The sequence below is a fragment of the Cyanistes caeruleus genome, chromosome 9 (assembly GCF_971803275.1).
Source record: "Cyanistes caeruleus chromosome 9, bCyaCae1.hap1.1, whole genome shotgun sequence".
Classification (NCBI taxonomy): Eukaryota; Metazoa; Chordata; class Aves; order Passeriformes; family Paridae; genus Cyanistes; species Cyanistes caeruleus.
In genome coordinates, this window is record NC_141709.1 from 14,927,133 (window position 1) to 14,950,293 (window position 23,161).

A 23,161-nucleotide genomic window follows, 5' to 3' on the forward strand; every position below is an offset into this window, starting at 1 on the left:
CTGCCTCAGGTCTCGCGAGACTTTGGCCCCGGGTGGAGGTGGCGTGATTCGCGCGCTGAGGGAGGAGCCGGCTCTCCGCAGGGAGCCCGCCTAGGGGTGTCCGCGATGCTGCTCCTGAGAGAGACGCCAGCCTCCTTTTTTAATGCTTAGCAGTTTGTTTTCTGGCCAAATCCTAAGAAGCGTTGCTCTCAAAAGTGCCCTCTTCTCAGCCTTTGGTTGCAAAGACTTGTCCCTCCGTCACCTGAACAGCGAGGTACTGTGGCTGGCACAAGCATGAACCTGCTGCCTTGGGCAGCAGCTTTGCCTGGCCAAGCTGTAATTACAACCTGGGACGGGATAATCAGTGTGCGCGGTGAGGATGGACGGATTCCTGCCACCTACCACTGCAGGCACACAGGCAGCTCTGAAGCCTGCCTTGTTTTGGAGGACAATAGGCCATGATCTTGAAGAGAGTCCCCGATCTTGACTGATGAAATCTCAGGTCTTACCGTACTTATTTAGGTTTGTGAGCTGGCAAAAGCCCTGCCTGCCTGTGTCACTATTGCCACTGGCTGTGGGTCCCGCATAGGCACAGTGCCCGATGCTGCAGTGCAGAACTTGCCATGGCTCTGAGCAGCTGGAGCACACAAGGACAGCCAGGCCCTGGCACTGTGCTGGGGTGTGCTGTAGCCAACCACAGAGAAAATGTGCTTGGTACCTGGTCAATAGGGACAGGTGTTTCCTACACTTCTCCATAGAAAAGCAGGGCCTTCAGTCCAGAAAGTCCTTAAGGCCCCTTCAGTGTTCCTGAGTGGTCATGATGCAGTGCACCTGAACAGTCTTGGCCATTAATATTTGGTGACTGGACACTGACATTTTGGGCAAAGACCTGGCCATTGTGGGTTGTCACAACGGTCTCAATTAGGGCGATCAGATGAGAATCCAAATTTGTCCAAACGAGTTTGGGAAGGATTTGGATAAAAAAAGGATGTTCTAAAAGGATCTATGAGGAAAGCAGAAATGTAGGAGCAATTTTTAGAGGATCAGCTACTGCATTTTTGTTGCTGTCATAAGTATAAGCTAGGAGATATCTGTGAACTGGTGAACAGGTGGAATAATTGACACAGTGTGCAAATAGAGCAGTGTATTTTCTTTCTTGATAACACCAGCACTACTGGGTTTTTTCTGAGGCTGTTGACACTTTAACACTGGCTTGCCTAGCCAGCTCTGTGTATGGCTTGTGGTTTGTATAAAGTCCAGATTTTCTGGGATATGCTGGTCAACACGCAATTTTAGCAGAGGGGAAGATAATAACTATAAAAGCAAGCCTATGGTGGCTGTGCTGTTGCATCCTGTTTAAATTGGCATGACTTGCAGTTTGCTCCTAGGTAATGACTTCAGAGAACTTTTTATGCAGCAGATCTGTGAAACTTGTAGGCAAAGCAAACCTTCCTGTTTCATTTTAGTGCTCTAGCACATTCCAGTTATTAATCTGCACATCATTCACCAGATGGTGAAATAATTATATAACTTCAAATATGTTTTCTCTTCAGAATTAAGGAACACTGTTCCCCATTCTGCTTAGAGAAGGCTGAGGAAAATGTGTACTCGTTTGGTACACTGAACAATTGACAAGAACAGTTTCACTTGAAATAACCAGTATCTCGTGGCTCTTCAGCCCAGCTGCTACTCCTAGCACAAAATCCTCCTCAAAAAAAGAACCTCTTTTGAAGTCTCTTTACCCTGTTTGTTAAACAAGGCTGCTGAAGCTGAGCACCTCTAGAGCAGAGGTTTAACATAGCAACATGCAAGTCAAGATGATAGAAAATTCGCATGTGTTTTTTCTAAGAACAGAAAGTAAAAAAAAGATAATTCTCTTGCCATCATGTCTACAGTCAAAATATTTTAATAATGTTACCTTTTTTACTTTCCAAGCTCTGTAATTTGTAGATTTTTGAACAGAGTTCCTCAACACCAGTGCATTATATTTTTGTGTTGAAATCCATGGCTTAGAAGTTCCTTGTTTATACAGAAATTGAATGCAAGTGGTTTAGCAGTACCAGTATGATCCAGAACTACAGATTTATTGGGGTGGGAAAGGCAGGAGATCCTTTTGGAGCAATCTCTACTCAAAGCAGGGTCAGTACTGAAATACAACCACATCATTCAGGACTGTTGCAGTGTGTGCAGTAGTGAGTTGCTGCTACCTTCTGAAAGGATCTCCAACCAAAGGTGTTAGGGTAGGCAGACAAGCGCACAATCCTACACACAGCAGCCACGGATAGCGGTGTGGGGGCTGAAGAATTGGCCAGCAGAAGGACTGTGGCGTTCACTTGGAGAGCTTCTCCATAGGAGAGGCACTTTCTCTTATAGTGAGACAGTGTCCCTCCCAGAGACCTTTGCAAGTTGTATGCTGATTTATTGTATCCTATTGGTTTTCTTCCCCCTCACTCTACCCTATTACTTGTACCCAGTTTCCCCCCACCCCTCTCTTTCCCTATATAAACCCCAGTTTTCCCCCTGTTGAGTGAGAGGTGCTGTCACTGGCTCCCTTTGCAGAGGGCCCTTCTCTTAATAAAGGCCTGTTCTCTGTGGAACGCCACACTGTGCTCTAGTCCCTCTCTGTGTTGCCTGAGAGCTGCCACTGAGCCTGAGCTGACAATCACTTGCTGGGCTAGGGACGTGCCTGTGCCCCTGGGCTGTCTCTCTAAAGGTGCTTCTTCAAGGAGGTCGTGGCACCCCTGCCATCCATCCACTGCAGCAAGTGACGCCCAACGTGAGGCATTCAAAGAGCCTGTGAAAAAGTGTCCATCCACAGTTGTCATTGCGGTGTGTTCCCTGTTGGAGCTGCCATCTCCCGAGGGGAACCCCTTGCGTTCTAGCAAGAGGGCAATCCGAAGGGCAAAAACGACCGGACCCTCGCCAACTATCCAGGGTGAAAAAGAAGAGCCCATGAGGCCTGGCCGTCAGGTGACCACCTGCCCACTGGCTTTTCGTTGGCCTTACCAGCATCAGCCAAAGAAAAAGGATGAGTTTTACATTTTCAAGTTTTTCAACTTTCTCAGGCCTTTGTCATTTTTGTTAGCATTTTACCGCTGCGTGGGGAACGAGACATTCAGGATGGGAAATCGTCTAAGCACACCTAAGCCTATTCCTCCTGAAAGGAACTTTTATATCCAAATTTTGGGCACCCTTTTGCGGGAGATTTTAAGTTTTCTAAGGGGAGTTTGAAAAGATTTGTTCATTGGGTTTTTAAGCATTTCCCAAAGGCTAATCGCAATTCTGTTTATTTGGGCTCATTCTGGGACGAAGTTGGGAAAGAGTTGTATTAAGTTCAAGCAAACAGGGATTTTTCAGTTGCAAAGTTTTCCCCTTTGTTTCATCTTAGAGTGGATAAATGGGGGAAAGTTTCAGGAGAAGTTTCAGGTCTCCAGTTCAAAACCCCATCCCCTTTTCCCTCTCCTCGTGATCCCAAATCCCTCTCCACATTTGAGGGGCAGTGAGCAGGTGGCTGTCACCAGCAGGCAGAGGGTTGCCACCGTCTTCCTGAAATCGCCCTACAGGCTCTCTCCCCTTGCCAGGACGGACGGCACTGGCCATGCCGCCCTGGACCTGCCCTCAAACTTTCTTCCCATGCCCACTTACCCAGTTCCATCTCCTAACGTTATTAATTGCCCTCAAGATGGCACCAGCACCGTGGCCAGCCCTGCCATTTTGTCTTCCTCACAACCAAGTTTTCCCGCCCTTTCTCCACAAAATGGCCACTTTCCTGCCTCTACCCCTTCTTTTCCGGTCGCGTCCTGCTCCTCCTCCCTCCCCACTTCGTCGTTGGGTGTAACCGCGTTGGGCCCCTCCCTTTCCACTGGGAAAGCCCTTCCCATTTCGGACCCCATCCACGCTCCTTCCAACTTGTGCTCCTCTTCTGGTAGCACTCCCACTCATGGTCCCTACAACACCAGGACCGAAAGTCAGAATGACAACAACCAGAGGGAGGCCATCTTGGCTTCCACAACTTCACAGAAACAGACAAGTTCCAGTTGCCCAAAATGGCCACGCTGTTACTAAGCGCTCTCCATCCCCCACAGAGGATGCGAGCAGGGTGTCCTCATACTCAGATTATGAGTATGATGACCACTGGGCCGAAACTCAAAGGGAGGCTACTCAGGCCGGGGACTCAGCCCAGTCCAAAAAGATCTTAGTCTTCCCTGTAGTGTACAGGCGTGACAGGGCAAAGGCAAATATCACAGTGTGGGAATCGATCCACTACCAGGAGTTGCAGGAGCTCTGCAAAGCAGCTGAAGATCATGGCCGGGGGTCACAGTTTTAAAAAAATTTATTCAAAGGCATCTTCATTGCTCACCTCATGGTTCCTCATGATATTAAAAACATCATGAATTGCCTCCTACCCCCAGCAGAATATATGCTGTGGGAAAGGCAATGGAAAAAACAACTCAAACAATTGGCAGTTTCATATTCCAAAGATGCGAACAAACCAAATTTATCATTGGAACAGTTGGCAGGTGAAGGTGACTTCCAAAAACCCCGAGACTAAACCAGGTACTTAGACAAGGCCACCTTAAAAGACATTGCTAATGCTGCCAAAATGTCACCCTTTATAACCCCTGATGACAAAATCTCAACACAGTGCTTCATAAACATAGAACAAGGGTCAAGTGAACCTTCCATTAAATACATTGATAAACTCAAATTGGCAATTGAGAAACACATGGAGCAATTCAGGTGGGAACCCAGCACCAACTGGTAACCAAATTGTCTATTAACTTTGAAACTGACTCTGTATACAAAGTTTCTACAGGAAAATGGGGACCTCTGGGAAGCCCTTCCAATGTTTTAATCCTTGGAGACACCTTTCATGGCCCAAAACAAGTTTATGTTGTCTCAGAAGTACAAGCTATCAATCCAGGCAAGGAAATAATTTGTCCAGCTTTCATGTACTGACTTCCCATTTTTTCTCCCAAAAGAAACTCCTATTGTGCAAGCCTTTTGTTATCACCTAACTGCCTGGAACAGGTTCCTCTCAACACTACCACCATGTGGGTGCAGGTTGTGGGCTCCAGGAAGCCAATCATAGAGCGTGATCTGTTCTGTAAAGGGGAAAAGATCTATTGCCCAGGTATGCTGGACACCAGAGCTGACGTTACCATCATTGCTCACTCCGAGTGGCCTGCCATTTGGGAACTGTGGTGGGGATGATCACAGGGATTGGAAGGGTAGCAGTCTCCATGCGGAGCAAATGAAATGTCATCATAGAGGGTCCTGAGGGAAAGATGGCAACCATCACATCATTTGTAGTAAGAGCTCCAATAACACTATGGGGGAGGGATGTTCTATCACAACGGGAGGCAATTTTAAAAATCCACAGTCAGGATTTTTAGTGGGGGCTGCTGAAGTGTGCACTACACCTAACATCCCCAAACTCACCTGGAAACAACACCGTCCAGAGTGGGTTGATCAGTGGCCCCTGTCAGACACCAAGTTATATGCACTTGAAGCCCTTGTAGAGGAGCAACTTGCCAAGGGACCCATCACAGAGACCAATAGTCCCTGGAACTCCCTGTCTTTGTTTTGAAGAAACCAGGTAAGGACAGGTGGAGGCTCCTCCATGACCTTAGGAAAATCAACAATGTGATAGAATTTATGGGTCCCCTCCAGCCAGGCATGCCCTCACCCTCTATGCTCCCTAGAGACTGGAAACTGGCCATTATCGATAACAAAGACTATTTCTTTAACATACCACTCCATCCCTTAGACGCTTCAAGATTCATGTTCTCTGTCCCCTCCCTGAACAGACAGGCCCCTCTAAAAAGGTATCATTGGCTCATACTTCCCCAAGGGATGAAAAATTCCCCAAGTATCTGCCAGTGTACGTTGCCCACATCCTGTCCCCTGTGAGAGCCCTGTTCCTGGACTCCATCATATTACATTACATGGACAATATCCTTATTTGTGTGCAAGATGACAATTCTCTTCACTGGACTCTACATAAGACAATAAATGCAATTGAGGATGCTGGGTTGGAAATTTTTGAAGACAAGATCCAGCACACCTGCCCTTGGACCTACCTGGGACTTCTGATCCGTGAGCGGATCGTCATACCCCAACAGCTCACCATCCAGGATGACCTGAAGACCCTGCAGGATCTACACCAGCTCTGTGGGTCCATCAACTGGGTATGTCCCCTGCTTGGGATCATGATGGAAGTCCTCATGCCACTCTTCAATCTGCTCCATGGCAGCGAGGACCTTGGCTCACCATGTGCCTTCACGCTGGAGGCCCGAGATTCCATCGTCAAGGTCCAGGAGGCCCTGTCTTCACGACAAGCCCATCACTACAAACCCAGCTTGCCCTTCCAGCTTGCTATCCTTGGTAAGGCACTGTGTTTATACACGCTTATTTTCCAATGGGATGGGACATTGAAAGATACACTTCTTATCATCAAGTGGGTCTTTATTCACCACCAACCTACTAAAACCATCACTGTCCTGCAAGAAATCATAGCAGAACTTATCAGAAGGGCCAGAGCCCATCTCTGCACTCTTGCAGGTTGTGAGCTCACATACATTTTTCTACCACTGAAGACAGACAAATTGGAGCCTTTGCTCCAAACCAATGAAAGCCTCCAGTTTGCCCTTGACAGCTACTCCACCCATCCACCTGGCCACAGATTATTTAAAACAACATTTAATCTGGTACCAAATTCACTTTTAAGCAAGACACCACTTAAAGCTCTGACTGTTTTTACCGACAGCTCAGGGAAATCCCACAAGTCAGTAATGGCTTGGAGGAACCCCAGGACACAACAGTGGGTGTCCGATGTCCCTGTGGTGTAAGATTCTCCACAAATTGCACAACTAGCCATCGTCATCAGAGCTTTCAAAAAGTTCCAAGAGCCTTTCAGTTTGGTGACCAATTTGGCATATGTTGCTGGGGTAGCTATGAGAGCTGAACATTCTTTTCTAAAGGAGTTCCCCAATCAAAGCCTATACAAATTGCTTTCTAAATTAATATTCCTTATCTCCCACAGAAAGCAACCTTACTACATCTTTCACGTGAGGTCACACACTGACCTCCCAGGTGCCATCGCTGAGGGAAACAGGAGGGTGGATGCACTTGCCATGGTGGCCATTGCAGCCAATGTCCCAGATACCTTTGCCCAAGGAAAGCTGTCTCGTTCCTTTTACCACCAGAATGTCCTAGCACTAATTCAAATGTTCAAAATACCCAGAGATCAAGCTAGGGCAGTTGTTGCCACCTGTCCCAATTGCCAGTCCCTTTCAAATCCCAGCTATGAGTTCCAGGGTAAACCTCTGAGGCTTTAAAAGCTGCCAAATTTGGCAAACTGATGTCACACACGTTCCCTCCTTTGGGAGAGTCAAATATGTCCATGTTTCAGTGGATACATTTTCTGGTGCAGTGTTTGCTTCAGCCCACGCAGGAGAAAGTGCAAAACATAACATCCGACATTTTCTCCTTGCACTTGCTACCCTGGGAGTCCCACAACAGATAAAAACTGATAATGGGCCTGCTTACACCTCCCACAGGTTGAGGGACTTTTTCAACCAGTGGGGGGTGAAGCACACCCCAGGCATACCTCTCTCCCACAGGAAAATCAATTGTAAAAAGGACACATCAGAACCTGAAAGGAGTCCTTGATCGGCAGTGGGGAGGAACAGAGATCATCCCTCCCATTGACAGGCTCTGTGAGGCTCTATATGTCATTTTCTAAATTGTTCACCTACAGAGCCTGACGCCCCTGTAATACAGCACTTCTCTAATTCGACCCAAGCCAGACTCACAGAGAGGCTGACGGTGCTTATCAAGGACCCCAAATCACAACACACATCAGGACCTTTCCCATTGATTACCCGGGGGAGAGGGTATGCTTGTGTGTTCACACTATCCGGTCCCAAATGGCTCCCAGGGAAAAATATAAAACCTTACTTGGGCCCAGCAAACACCACCTCAGCACCAGACCATTCACAACCTTCTGAGACGCACACAGGTTCTCAAAAACAACAAGGCACTGCTGCCTGGAGATGGAGATGTTGCCAAAAGCAGTCACCGCTGAGAACCACTCCAATCGCTACCAGATCTCAAATGAGATCAAGTTCGGCACCACATCACAGCCAAGACAATGCCAGATAAGCAGAGCCCCTGAAACTCCCTTCTACTTTCCCTTCCTGTTCCCTATCCTCCTTTTTCCCCTAAACACCTACTCAAATGCTAACCTGTTCCATATTTGCACTACAGTGCACCTTAATGCTGCTGCTGGTGACTGGTCATGCGTCCCCTTTGCGCAAAATGACCCCACCAGCAATCAACTACCTCAGCCCTAATACCTGCCCCCTCTATACAGTTTTTAAAGGAAAAGGGGGGAGAGAAGTGAAGGAAAATAACCCGCCTACAAAATCAGAGTTAATCTTTTTATATTCTGTTATAGAACATGGAAAGCAAAACTATCCTCAAATTCCCAACCCTCTGGATGCTCCTGAAACCATCGGTTGTGGATGCCTGGCTGGTAGCACAGCCCAGAGAAAACATGTGGATCAACCCTCATGAAGACCCTCAAACAAGACCATATGTGCTTGTCCATGGGCAGTGCCACCAACCCTTTGTCATCATGCCTCGTGGGGGTCCCTTTGAAGCCCCATGAATATCTGTTCACGGGGAAAGAACCCAACCTGGTAGACACTTGGGATGAGTGGACAAGGATCTTACCCCATGCTCCCAAGAATTGGAGCTTTTGGGGTCCTCCAAGGCCACTTACTGTGTAAATTTGGACTACTGCCCAGTAGGCAAGGCATGGCCTGCCTCTGAACATTACAGGGTGATCCAGACAAAGAAAAATGTCTCGCCAAACAGTAAAATTTATAATCAGTTTAGGTGGTGCAATTACACCAGCAGCACAGGATCCGCCTCCTCTCGTCCTCCCAGAATGCCACCAAAATGGGAGTGTTCTTAATCTGTAGGGATGGAGTGTGGGCAGGAATCCCCTCCCGACTCCAGGGAGGTCCATGCACTCTTGGACAGCTTACCATCCTCACTTCAAGCTCAACCTTGTTTTACAATTGGCAGAAAAAGAATGAATTGGCCTGTTGAAAGAGAGGACTCACCCAATTAGAGGAAAATTGCGATAGCCAAATTGAAGATCTGTCCTACACAAAGAGGGTGGTGATGTCGGCCTTTTTACCTTGGGTAGCCGCTGCTAAAGCCCTCAGTGAGCTTTCTCACCTGGAGTGTTGGCTTGGTAAGCAGGCCAGCCTGAACTCCTCTGTATTGAGTAACCTTCTGGCTGATGAAGAGACGGTCAGGCATGCAACACTTCTAAACCATGCTGCCCTAGACTTCCTGCTCCTTGCCCATGGACACAGCTGCAAGGAAATTGATGGGCTGTGCCACTTCAACCTATCAAGCCACAGCAAAGGCATCCACACTCGCATCCAAAGACTTCAAAATGCGGTTCAGGAACTCAAGACCAAAAAGGAGCCCCAATGGTTTGAGAACCTTTTTGGAAGTTGAGGACTCAAGGGATGGGTTGCCTCCCTCCTGAGGAACACATTTTGGATTCTTTTAATTATCATCATTTTTCTATGTATGTTCAGCTGTTGCAAAAGTTTGATCGCAGTCTCTGGGAGAGGCCTTTTTAATAAATAAAGAAAGGGGGAGTTGTGGAGGCCGAAGAATCAGCCAGTGAAAGGACTGTGGCGTTCCCCTGGAGAGCTTCTCCACAGGCTAGGCACTTCCTCTCATAGTGAGACAGTGTCCCTCCCAGAGACCTTTGCAAGTTGTATGTTGATTTATTGTATCCTATTGGTTTTCTTCCCCCTCACTCTACCCTATTACTTGTACCCAGTTTCCCCCCACCCCTCTCTTTCCCTATATAAACCCCAGTTTTCCCCCTGTTGAGTGAGAGGTGCTGTCACTGGCTCCCTTTGCAGAGGGCCCTTCTCTTAATAAAGGCCTGTTCTCTGTGGAAGGCCACACAGTGCTCTAGTCCCTCTCTGTGTCGCCTGAGAGCTGCCGCTGAGCCTAAGCTGACAATCACTTGCTGGGCTAGGGACATGCCTGTGCCCCTGGGCTGTCTCTCTAAAGGTGCTTCTTCAGGGAGGTCATGGCACCCCTGCCATCCATCCCGCCTCGGCACAGCAGGATGAGACTGGTGGGTGAAAAGACAAGAAGGGTTTTTGCATGGAGTTCCAGTGGCGTTTATTGCAGCCACACACTGCAGGAGTCCAGGGACAAAGAGAAGGAAAAGCTGAGCACTCAGGATTATATATGGGTAGAGAGGGGTGGATCAGAGGGCCAGGTTCCAATGGGGGTAGTGTAAAGTGGTGCATAAGAGGGGTCAGGGAGAGGGAGAACCAGTGGGATAACGGGAGGAGGATTGCACCAAACTGGGGCCAATGGGGAAACAGGGAAGGGAGAACTTTCTAGGGGAAGGACATAAAAGGTAAAAAGGGGAGGGATAGCCAACAGGCCAACTGGGAATATAGAACTAAGGTACCTTAAAATGGCTGTGCAAAGAACTGTGGGGGAAGAGTTTTTTGTTTATGTTTTCACATGGGGGAAAACCTTTTCTTTCATACATTCACCTTATACCGCAGACACTTCCTTCCATGCCATTACTGCCCTGGGCTCTGGAGCCTCCACACAGGACTTTCTTCAGCCTAGTGTCAAAAGGCCCTTAGGATGAAGATTACACAGCCTGCATAGAAAAGCTTTTCCACACTTTGATTAATTTCCTAGCTGTTGTAGTATGTTTATTCAGTTCTGTTAAAATCTGTGTTTTGTCTGTTTGGTATGTTCCTGGTTTCCCCCCATTTACTGCTTTGGTTGGTTCCAGTTGTCATGTAAACCCTTCCAGTTTTCTTGAATGTTCCCTGTCAATCACCTTTACCCTGCCCCATCTCCCCATCCATTATTGTAAACCCCACCTCTCCTTCCAGCTCCTTCCATCTACATCATCCCTTCCTCAACATGTTATTGGTTGTTATGTTGTATTCCTGCCTTCTTTGTATTCCCATTGGTCCCTGCCATTGTAACCTCCTCCCCTTACCCCACCCTCCGTGAGCTCCCATTGGACCCTGGACTGTGCCCGCCCCTGAGATAAAACCCAGAGCACAGAGGTGCTCTGGGCTCTCTTCAGTCCTGAATTCTCCCAGCACGGACCCTTGTGCTCATCCCCTCTCCTGAATAAACCTGTTCCTGGGAAGTACAGCCGAGTGAGTCTCCTCCTTCCTTTTGCCATCACCCACAATGCCTGATTTGGCAGAGCCTGGCAGGATTCGGCACTCTGAAGGTTCAGCAGTGGGATCGCCTTTCCCCTGCAGTTCTCCACTCCTGGCAACTGCCCGTGCCGGAGTGGCACCACAGAGCTGGCCTGGAACTCTGGTGCAGCCAAGATACATCACCTAGTGATTTTCCTTCTCCTTTTTTATTCATTTGAATGTGACTGTATTTGCATAATTGTATGGGAACTTCATGAATACAAAAATTCAAGTTCCAGTTAAAATTCATTGAGTAACAACAATGTGATCTGTAACTATAACAGTTGGAGAACTGTAGATTATGCAGCCAGGGTTGTTTGAGTGGAGACTCCAAGCGGAGTCTGCTGTTACATTTTCTTAATAGAATCAAAATGTGGGTTCCAAATGCTGTGTAGCACTCCAGTTTCTTCAAAGCTTCTAAGCTTCTCTTGTATGTTTGCATGCATGTGTGTCTCCATACACATAGTGATGTGTACATACACATAGTGATTCCAGGGCCTCTGCTGCCATTCTGGGCCTGTATTTCTGCATTTCCTGTCCACACAATGACTACTTGTTACTACAGCTTGGGTCAAATCTGGTTTTCAGCACAGAGGTAAAAGTAAATTAAATTTGGCATGGCTACCTTGTAAAAAAATTGATGCTACATCTAAACAAATTAAGACAGAGTTCCAGACAAGCCTTTGTGAGTTCAAGCAAAACACATCTGACATCCCTCAGTCCTGAGGCTTTGAAAGCCTGTGGCTCTTTATTAATAATGGCATTTCTGTATTTACTGACCTGCAGGCTAGCATCCTGTATTACTAGGTCATTGCAGCAATAACAACTCTATGGATCAAAAATATTGGAGTTATAGGCAGTAGTCGATGTTATTAAACTCAGTTCCCAAAGGATATTTTTCCTGCCTAATTTCTTGTGAGCTACACAAGCCTAACAAGGTGGTTTTTTGTTAAGAGTTTTGGAAGCCTCAGGCCAAAATACTTTAATTACTGAGGTAAAGAAATAACCACACTAGAACAGCTTTGAGGTACAAATGACAACACTACTGGGTAAAATTTTATTTTCATGGTGGCAGTTCATCAACTGTATTCATATTCAACATATTCATATTCACATCAACAGTGTGGTGTAAGAAAGTAGCTTTAGAAAGAAGGCAACAGAAGGAGGCAGTGAGGCTGGCAGGATCCTGGCTGTTACTGCTAGAGTGGTGTCTGGTACGGAGGCTCCAGGTGTGAGCAAGCTGTATTGTGTCAGGTCCTATTTCTCTGTCACGCAAACTCTGTCCAGGCACAGAGTTTGTGGGACAAAGGGGGTTACAGGGGTGGCTTCTGTGAGAAGCTGCTGGAAGTTTCCCCTTCCAGAAGAGCCAGTGCCAGCTGGCCCCAAGACAGACACTGTTTTGCCCAAGACAGGCGTTCCCTGTCTCTGTTACATTTCCTGTGCCCTGTCCTGCTGAGGAGGGCAGGCAGAGAGGAGCCTCAGTGGGCACCTGGCATCCAGTCAAGGCCAACCCACCACAGCTACATAGGCATACATACACCCTCAGAGACTGCAAAATGATCGCTATAAAAATGACTTTCTGTGAAAAGAGAAAGTTGATATTTTTAAAAGGGTTTAAGTCAGGTAACTGCTTTCCTGAGGACAAGCAGACATTTTCTTTATGCTTTAAATTTTTCTGTTTGAATGAAATACAACAACAATGGATAATCCAAGAATGCTCCTTTTCATATTTGACCACCAGATGATGCTGTAACTCTTAATTGCAAATGATACTGTACTGTTAACATTCTGGTTTATTTTATAGAACTCTGCAGCATTTTTATATATGAAAAGTTGGTGTTTTCTTTTTCTTACATGCATTGTAGCTGTAAGCACATATAGGCTGGTTAGTTTCTTTACAAATCAATATAGATCAGACATCTCAGCAATAGCTCTTCCTGACAATATGGGGAATTTCACATGATTTTTGAAGCTGTTCTTATGTTCTTCTTCCTAGATGCAGATGTGGACTGCTTTGAGTAAAGGCTTTTGCAAAAAGGGGAAGGTATACTGAGAAGAGATTGGAGGTATCTAATTCAGGTTTATATTTCTTTCTGTTTGTCTGTGCTACATAGTCAGTTAGAATGGTGGGTTTAGTTTTGGTTTTGGAGTTTATATTTCTGTGCTGTAAGATCATGTGGAATGAAGGAGGACATTTCTATTTAGCAATTATTGTTAAAAATTAGGTGTTCTCATTTATTTGCATAGATGTTATTTTTTTTTTTCTGTTTCTGTAAGTCATTTCCCACTTTTATATTTAGAAGCACAGTGGTTTGATCCACACTGTTGGGGGTCTTAGCCAAGAGCTCTGTTAGACTTTCACACATTACGCCATTGTACTGATGATCTTCTCAAAGTGATTTCAAGAGAACAGCATTCTTTCATGTGAGCTAATTGTTTTTCACAATTTTCCTTTTCTATGAACTATTACAAACACTTCTTATTTTTTGCAGCAGTCCTTTCATCTTCTTAGCAGAAATGTTAGTACAGTATGGCTGAATTGATTGCAGCAGACAAAGCTAACATACTCAACCAGCTACTTTTTGTACAGAAGTGCTAAAGGCACAGCTCCATTCAGGTGATCCCCATATGTCAAAACCAGAGAAGGAATGAAAACAGGTTATACAATTCAGAACAGCTTGCAAGCTAGGTCAGTGCCAGTCAGTTCCAGCAGAAAAGGAGCTTTGGAACTAGCTTAATATCAGCCTTCCCCACTTTGAGATATGCATGTAGCACACTTCTGCCAACCAGAGATCTGGATCTTATTTTCAATATGTAAGCAAGGAAATTACACTCTCTGAGAGGTAAGGAGTACATGAAGCTTGTTTTTCCCTCACTGCAGTGGCATCTGCCACTCACACTAGGGTCTGATTGGGAAATGCCTACATGACACTACAATTCCAACTTCACTGGGACATTGTTCTATCCACAGCAGGCTTTGAGGCGAGGGATAATTAACATTCAATTTAAAAGTAAGCTTCATTTTTGCAAACTCATTAACAGTTACACTGAAACTGAGGTCCTGTCACATAACTGTGGTAACTCTCATTTTGAACATGATTTCACTCATTTACTTTGAGGTAGGCTTATATAAAATCACCAGGTTGCAGTAATCTTGCTGAATATGTAGGATAGTACTGGGTTTTACTTACAGCTTAATGTCAACTTCAAAAACACCGAATACTGCCTTCCAATAAAAGATATTATATACTTATGTAGGCAACAAGTAACTGAAGTTTACAATGCCCTTAAAAGCTGCTGAAAGTGCTGTGCCAGTGAGATGCCAGTGCTAGGGACTCCAAGTGTCCAGCACATGCTTACACAACTGCAGTGTTCCTGCAGTTAACAAATTCTAATGGTGTAGCATGACAAAAAATCCTCTGGCTTTCTTCAGGTTTATCCAGAGGCCAGCCTTGGATTCCAGGAGATTAATAGCAATGGTTAAAAACCACTTTTTTTTCTTCTTCTGCCCCATGACCAGGCAATTTAGATGCTTATTTCACCAGTAGTCCCACTGATATCCAAGTACTGTGTGACATATTTCTTCAGTATTGGTAAGATCAGCAGTAAAAATATCTACCTGGACTTACTCTGGTCTTAAGACTATTGGTGTACAACTGTAAGGACTAAAATTGATAAAAGAGGCATCATCACCATAATTTCAATTAGAAAAATCCATTCCATTTAAAAAATACATTCCCAAACTTGGAGGAGTCTTATGTTGTGACAGACTCCTACTCTGTTTGAGTGATTATTTTTTAAACTTCCTTGTGTCTCAACTCTTTGTTTTTAATGGTAGGCAGTACATCTATTTCTCCTCTGGCAAAATTTCTTCAGTGGGAATTTCATTCTTCTTGCAGAAGAAGCTTCTCTGCTGCAAAAAGAATTTTCTTTGATAACTTTAGAAAGTCTTCTAGAGATTTATTGATTTGAATTACAGCAGCTTACTTATCACCAAGGCTTTGTGTAAATCACAGAAAAGGATAACTAATTTCATATGGGAATGAAGTGGACTTCCCACATTTACTGCTAAATAGAAGAGCTCAAACAGTCATTAATATCTGATGTGTACATCTACACTTTATATATTGCGCCAAAGTCAGCCTAGAGGTTGGAATCAGGTCTTGTTTAAAAGAAGTATAAGAGAATATGAGAAGAATGAATGAGAAGAATGAAGAATGAGAAGACACAATTTTAAGCCAAACAGCAAAACATCAGAATATTTACTAGTGCCTAAATTCTTTCCAGTGCAGATTGTCTATACAACTTACTTTGCAGCTCTGCTTCATTTAAGACAACTCTAAATGGCTTTATTTCCCCCTAGGACCTGTTTTTTGTACCCTAGTTAGGGGTTTCATCTAGCATGTTATTTCTGGTTCTACTGAATACAAGCATGACTGCTTTGAAAGGCTTTCAAGTGCACACTCCTATAAGTCCACTTTTTTCCCCTAGATTTTATAAAACAAATTGTTTTCATGTTTATGTTATGATATTTAAGTATTAATTATCCTCCTGAGACAAACATTCTTTTTCAAGATAAAAAAACTCGGGGGCTAACCAAGTTGTTTATGCATTTAGCACAGTTATTTTTGTAGCACAGTTTTACTAAAACCTATGCAGTGAAGCATGGCATTGCCTTCTTCATCTGTGTGCTTCCAGAATGATCAGGAAGAGGTCTATAATTGAAAGATCATCATCTTAGTAATCCTTTTTTCCTATAAATATTTGTCAGAGCAGGCTGCCTTGGGCAAGGCCACTTGGTGGAGTTTCATGGTATCCCAGTGTTACACACAGACTGCTCCCTTTGCCAAAAGCCTCTATAGGCCTGGGGTGAACACTCTGCCTCCAGCACAGCTTTTTGGGAGCAAGCTGGAAGCACATCAGTCCCATTAATTACTGGCTGGATTGAAGTCTGAGCATTTCAGATCAGAAAGCCACCAGGAAAGCTTCAAAGGAGAATGCGCAGATGGTGTACTTTGTCTAGGGGATCACTGGAATTTCTTACTCTTAGTTCCTGAATTTAGGAGGAAGAAATACTGCCTTTTTAGTTACTAAAGTAGCCTTTGCATCTGCTATAGGGATATAGCAGTGAAATGAAGTGGTGAAACAAATGGAAACAAGGCACTGTTGAACACAGCCTTGGGAACGTGGCAGTCAGGAGGCCATAAAAAGCTTTTGACAATCAGAATGACAGTGAGAAGGCTTGGAAAGGTAGAAGCCTTGGCTGCTGTGGCTTGATTCCAATCATAGAAAAAGAATTTGTAATGAACCAATACTTTACAGTCTTGATTGCTTCATATAGTGGGGAAAAAGCCCAGACAAACTGCAGTCTCATGTTCAGCAAACACTCGGACCAGAAAGCTGGGAAGATGAATGTTGGAGGAGTGGGAAATGAATGATTTTCTTCATGAGAGAGCTGCCCCTTACCACTGTAACAACAGGGGGAAGAGGAAGCTGCTTTGGTGCTACTTCCAAGAGCTGTGCTGAGCAGAGCCCCACTGTCCCTGTGTAGCCGTACTTGGGTGCTTTTGCTGGGCTTTGGTTTGCAGTGGTTTTGTTGGTGTCATGAGGTTGTTTTTTTTCCTTTTTCCACATTTTTTGGTGTTGTTTTTTTGTTTGTTGTTATTTGCTTGTGTTGTTTGCTTTGTTTTGTTATTTGGGGGGGAGGGGGGGGCTGTTTGTTTGCTTGTTTGCTTTTTCTTTTTCCTACACCTACCCCTTTTGTTTGCAAATCCATTCATCAGTGTAGGAAATACACCACAAAGCCTGCATGAGGCTCATGAAATCTCCCAGTAATCTTTCTGGTTTCTACCCCTGATGGAAGGAACCAAATAGCAGATCCTTATTTACATTTTGCATAAGCTTTAGTTAGGGGAGGAAACTTCTTGTCTGCTCTAACATAAGTGCATCTGTCAAACACTGCATTTACTGCAGCACATTCTTCTAGCTTATTACTTACTTCAGAATTTTAGCCCAGAAATAAACCAAACCAAACCATACCAAACCATTATGACATTTTCCTTTCTGCTTATTTAGCAATAATTTTGGCAAGAGAAACTTTACATGAATATTTTAAAGAGGAAGAGTTTGGGAGTTGTACACCTAAGATTCAATTAAGGGAAAGCTTGGCATTTTATTCCATACCAAACCCCCCACTTCTCCTCAGTCTTCTAAGTGCAGTGACCTTTGTTGGATTTCACTTAGAGTATATAATAAATTATTACTTCTCTTATAACTCCTGAGATTTTTCTCTCCCTTTCACTTTGAGTAAAATTCTTCTGATACATTTTGTGAGGAAGCTGCCTAAGGAAGTGATTAATTTAGAGATAGATCAAGTCATAAATCTTCATCCATCAAGGATAGGCATGAAGTAGTTCTACTGAAGACAACTGTCAGGGATTTCCTGGAAGAAGGAAACAGGGGAATTTGAGAGAGGAGGTCCACAACTGGGAGGCCAAGTGAGAATCTGAGAAGAGTTATTAAAGGAAGGGCAAAATCAACTGGAAACCTGTGGAGGCCCAGGGGTCTGCCACCAGGGTAGTCATATCTCAGCCCTGGAGGGGAAGAGGCAAAAGGGAAGAGACGCCCCTCTAGAACAGAGGAAGAAAAGGCCTCCCTCCCATGGGCTTTTTGCAGCCACATGTTGGTGCCTTTTGGCTTTTGTTGTTCTGAAAGTGTGTGGGGATTGATGTCACCCTTGTTCAGCTCCCATTTACCATTTATGTACCCTTCCTAGAACGTTCTTCCTTCCCTTAACCCCCACTGGCTGCATTGTTCCACCCCTGTTATCCCCTTGGTTCTCCTGGTCTTCAGCCACTCCCCTGAACCACTTTCCCTTGGACCTCGACCCTCAGATCCATCCCTTCTGCCCCTCATTTAACCCTGTTCCCTCAGCCCAGTCCTGGGTTCTGGTCCCTGAATTCATTCAAGGCTGTGTTCTTCAATAAACCAGTTGTCAGATTGCCAAACGAGAAGCCATCCCTTCGCCTTTACCACCAGCAATCTTCAGCGGTGCTCTCTGGGCCCGAGAACGCGGGTTGCTCTCTGGGATCTCATTGCAGCATGCGTGGTAACAAACCTAAGAGAAAAAGAAATTGACATCTAGAACACAAAGATAAAAATAAAATCTAATAAATATTAATTAACATTGCATAATGAGAAGATATACTGAAGACTAAGGACAAGCTGCACAAGAATAAGCCTCAGTGGGCAGCATCTCTGGCCATCAGGAAAGGCGACGACAGGAGCTGAGCAAAACAGAGCAGCCAGGGCGCAGCCCCACAGCAGCAGAGCAAGGTGAGCAGGAAACCTCCAGAGACAGCCACCACACCCAGCCTAGAGTCCACATCACAGGACAGGGTCACTGTGATGATACAGCTCTGCCAGGGAGGGACAGAGTCAGCCCTCACACGCCAGGATCAGTTCCAGGAGTTGCCAGGCAGGTCCACAGCACTGCAGCAGTCCAGGGTGAAGTCTGAAGGTCAGGGCCTGAATCAAGGGGCTCAGTAGCCATGTGCAGGTATGACCAACACTGAACTAGACCAGCACTCCTCCAGCAGTGCTGTCCACACCACTGAAAGCCGAAGGCTCAGCTTAAAAACAGGTCCTGGGCCTATGGACAAGAAATATGAGTGGAGGTTTCAGCTGAGGCTGGTCAGAGCCCTTAAAGCCTATTGGTGCCTTGAGGGCTCTGACACCAAGAGGACACAAGCACAGTGACCTTGGAATTCTATAAAGCCTTTAAAATGTACCATCTACCTTCAGAATATGAAAATCCACTTTAGAACTAATTGTTACATTTGGCACAAATAAGTGTCACACCAGACAATTTAAAATTAATTTGGTGTGCAGCAAGAATGCTTCAAAGCATGCTAAAAAATGGAGCACATATCAAATGACACTGCCATCAGGATGACACTAATAACTGAAACCGCATACAAATACAAGTTTTAGACATCTGTTTTCTTTTGTGGCCTCTCTGTGAACATTACAAGCATACATACTCTGCTGTGTTCCCTGTGCCAGCTTGAGTGCTTCTACTGTCCCACCACACGGGATTTCTGCTTGCTGCTCTGGCTGTGAGCTAACCCCACAAGAGCAGGATTGTTTCCTTTCTTTAACATGTGCCTGAGATGCTGCTGCTTCCCTGCCTTAGAAGAGATTTATAACACAGAGCACTTTTTAGTAGCTTTTCTTCCTGCATTGCTTTAGGGATCATGGAGTTAGTCTTTGTGAATAACACCTCAAAAAGATACTTATGAACATTAATATTTATTGTCATTTTGAATGCAGGGTTTGCAGAGTGCCTAAGTTGGGTGTCTACATGTTAAAAAGGCACTTGGAGCATATGAAAGATGAGGTATTTTGTGCCAAATTTCTTTTACATTGAGTAGGCCTCAGGAATAGCAAACTAAAACTTTCATTAATATTTTTACCAAAAAGTTCATTATTCTGTTAAGCCTGCTTTCTCTGTCTTTCTTTTCTTTCTTTTCTTTCTTTTCTTTCTTTTCCTTCCTTCCTTTCTTTCTTTCTTTCTTTCTTTCTTTCTTCCTTTCTTCCTTTCTTCCTTTCTTCCTTTCTTCCTTTCTTCCTTTCTTCCTTTCTTCCTTTCTTCCTTTCTTCCTTTCTTCCTTTCTTCCTTTCTTTCTTTCTTTCTTTCTTTCTTTCTTTCTTTCTTTCTTTCTTTCTTTCTTTCTTTCTTTCTTTCTTTCTTTCTTTCTTTCTTTCTTTCTTTCTTTCTTTCTTTCTTTCTTTCTTTCTTTCTTTCTTTCTTTCTTTCTTTCTTTCTTTCTCCTCTCCCTTACCTTCCCGCACCTTTTCTTTTCTTTTCTTTTCTTTTCTTTTCTTTTCTTTTCTTTTCTTTTCTTTTCTTTTCTTTTCTTTTCTTTTCTTTTCTTTTCTTTTCTTTTCTTTTCTTTTCTTTTCTTTTCTTTTCTTTTCTTTTCTTTTCTTTTCTTTTCTTTTCTTTTCTTTTCTTTTCTTATCTTATCTTATCTTATCTTATCTTCTTATCTTATCTTATCTTATATTTTTTAAGTTTGGGTAAGCCCTAGTTTGCCAAACTAAAAGTCTGCCTAGTAATGCTAAACTAAAAGTTTCTCTGATATTTTCACCAAAAGCTTTCTATTCGAAGTATGTGAACTTTTTCTCTTCTTTTCCCTTCAACACTAATAAAGGTCATATTGATGCATGCTGAATCAACTATAAGTATTTCCTGTGAGTTGAATTTTATTTCCGAAGCTGCTGACCTGACTTCTGTGTATGACTGGATCAGAGAACCATCTGGGAGACATCTGTTAAGCTGTAGTATCTCCCAGACAGGGAATGTATCCCACAGTTCAAATGCAAAAAGCTGAGGTAACCTTCCACTTCTATGCAAGTGTTCTTTAATAAATAGCAAGCAGTAAATAATAAAACACTGAGAAAGTTGCTTGGATTCTGTCCATAATGGTGCGTAAGACCCATTTATTAATTTGGTGACTTTGTATTTGAATACAATAAACTATAGCTCAACATTTTTGTTGTGTTATCTGTCTCACTTTTTTGTAGTGACTGCTTTTAGCTATCCCAACACACTTTAAGAGATTAGTATTTCAGAAAGCAACCATACAGTTTTTATTAACACATTTATTCTAATGTGTTTACTGGTTCTCCAGCTGTGTTTTTAGAAGTTATGTTATCTATATATTTATCTATCTATCTATCTATCTATCTATCTATCTATCTATCTATCTATCTGTCTATCTCAGAGTAATGCAGACACAATATAAGCAAAAATCCACCAAACCAAAACTCCCTCAAGTGAAAAAAGAGTCTTCATAAATGCTAAGTTTTAGAAAAGTAATCAGTGGAGAAAAAGTCTCTGATAATTACATTTCTAGTTTATACCACAATTCTCTGTAGACAAATGCATGCCTTTTCATTCTAAGTCCATTTATTTGACTTGTAGTATTCTAGCATTATGGAAGTGCTCTAGTTGGAAAACCAGAAGAAGCACTCTACACTGCAGACAATCTAAAGCTCAGAATAAGTTCTAACTTTAAAATCCCACCTCTAGGTTTCAAGTTAAGAAAACATACTTTTTCCCTTGAATATATTATTTATATTGTTTATTAACATGGCCTAAACCACAGTTTTTCTGCATTTAAATCCCTCACCATTGAAGAAGAAAAATTCCCAGTGATTATCACTGAGCTAGAGTAATTCTCTGCAATATACTGCAAAATAAATCTGTCATTGGCACTTAACACTGTGGTTCTAAGGAACATCAGGAATGGTCTTGCCAGATATGGATATTACCATTAAGCACATAATTTTTGTAAGTATGAAATAATACGTTTGCTTGGCTATCAAGAAGACATGGAAATGAGTCACAGGAATTTTTTTAGTAACTGTACTTCTGTATGATTAAATAAAAGTAAGTCCAAAATTAAGATCGTTCAAATAGTTTGACACTACAAATTCATTCAATGATGAGAGAAATAAAAATAATTCACAGGAGCCTAATAATTGTGAAGTAAAGACGGTATAATTCTGTATGATTTTACAGCTGGTATTAAAGTAAATCAGAGTAAAGCAGGAGTCTAGAAAGCTTTATACCTTGTGCTGCTGCTGCTGCATTAGTAGAAAACAGGGGAACAGACTTTACTGATAATCTCTTCTGCCTCCTGGTTACTATTTAGCTGGAAAGTGTGAGAACATGATCAGCCTTCAGCCCCAGCACTGCAATGTCCTGGCCATTCACTCCACTGACCAAGCTGCAGATCTCCTGGGATTTTCTTAATTACCTTGGACAGCTGTGCTTTCCATGATCATTAGATTGTGCTAAGCTGCTCTTCTGTGCAGTGTCTAGTACAGTCTGTACTTGTATAATTTATTTTTAAAACACCCAGAAAATGGCCTCTGCTCCTGTTTTTCAGCAAAATCATGCTACAGCTAACGAGTCACCAGAAGTCTGCGACAGGTCTTCATCTTGCTTTAATATAGGATTGAATTGCCACTGAACTTCACTGCTTTTGCATCAAAAATCCAGTTAAACAATATATTCTAGTCCATGCAGGAAAAAAGCCGGTTTTCCCTTCCTTTGTGCTGCAGGCATCCAGAATTGACAGGATATTGGGTTTGTGGGCTTGCCTAGAGTAACGTCACATCTAAGAACCGAGGAAGGCATCAGGAAGCAGTTATCTGAGTGAAACCATACATAAAAGATAATATTTTGTAAAATGTAGCATCAGCTAAAAAGTCTGCTAAGAAAGTTGTATCTTCCTGATGATTCTGTTTTGCTGACCAGGTACATAGTAACAAAGATCAAAGCTGTCTCAGCAATCTGGAAAAAGCTGCTGCAAATAAAGCTCATCCATCACATCCAGTACAGTTTAAGGCAGTTGGCTCTGAGACAAGTGCCTGCACGAGGTACGAGACAGCAGGAAATCAGTGCCTGAGATGTGCAAGACAAGTACACTTGTAACAGTGAGTTTGTGACAGGCCCACTGAGCGTGAGCCAGTGCCATGGACAGGCAGCAAAGTCTGGTGATACCACTGTTTATCTTATTTACATATAAACAGGAAAGCACCTCTGACCTGCAAGGTCTATTCATGCTAGTCCTTGCATCTTTACTCCCTTTTCAGACCTTCTCTTCTCCAGCTTGCTCACCTTGCCAGGTTGTGACACCAGGTCTGAAATCAGGCCATGGTCCCACCACTGGAACAGCACAGGGGCAGAGCCCCATTTATGGATTGGGAGACCGAAGCTGCTCAGCTTCATCCACTGTCTGCTGAAGTATAACAACTTCCATTTGTTTTAGTGAATTTTTGAAAGCTTGTATGTAATTTAAATATGCTGAAGCAATACCTCC

The 23,161-nt window shown here is 43.7% G+C and overlaps 2 long non-coding RNA genes across 3 annotated transcripts; one reads left to right on the top strand and one right to left on the bottom strand.

Annotated features, from left to right (window-relative positions):
- Positions 1-72: 72 nt before the first annotated feature.
- Positions 73-20,799, top strand: LOC147651623 (uncharacterized). Of its 2 annotated transcripts, XR_015290330.1 has the most exons (4): positions 73-253; positions 13,264-13,333; positions 19,599-19,665; positions 20,483-20,799. It is a non-coding gene; the product is annotated as an uncharacterized LOC147651623 (long non-coding RNA). The 2 variants fall into 2 exon arrangements; XR_015290331.1 differs by lacking the exons at positions 73-253; positions 13,264-13,333 and adding an exon at positions 18,679-18,825.
- LOC111932466 (uncharacterized) lies at positions 15,971-18,541 on the bottom strand. Its single transcript, XR_002866170.2, has 3 exons — positions 18,475-18,541; positions 18,300-18,384; positions 15,971-17,709 (listed from the first exon to the last, which is right to left on the bottom strand). It is a non-coding gene; the product is annotated as an uncharacterized LOC111932466 (long non-coding RNA).
- Positions 20,800-23,161: the final 2,362 nt, after the last annotated feature.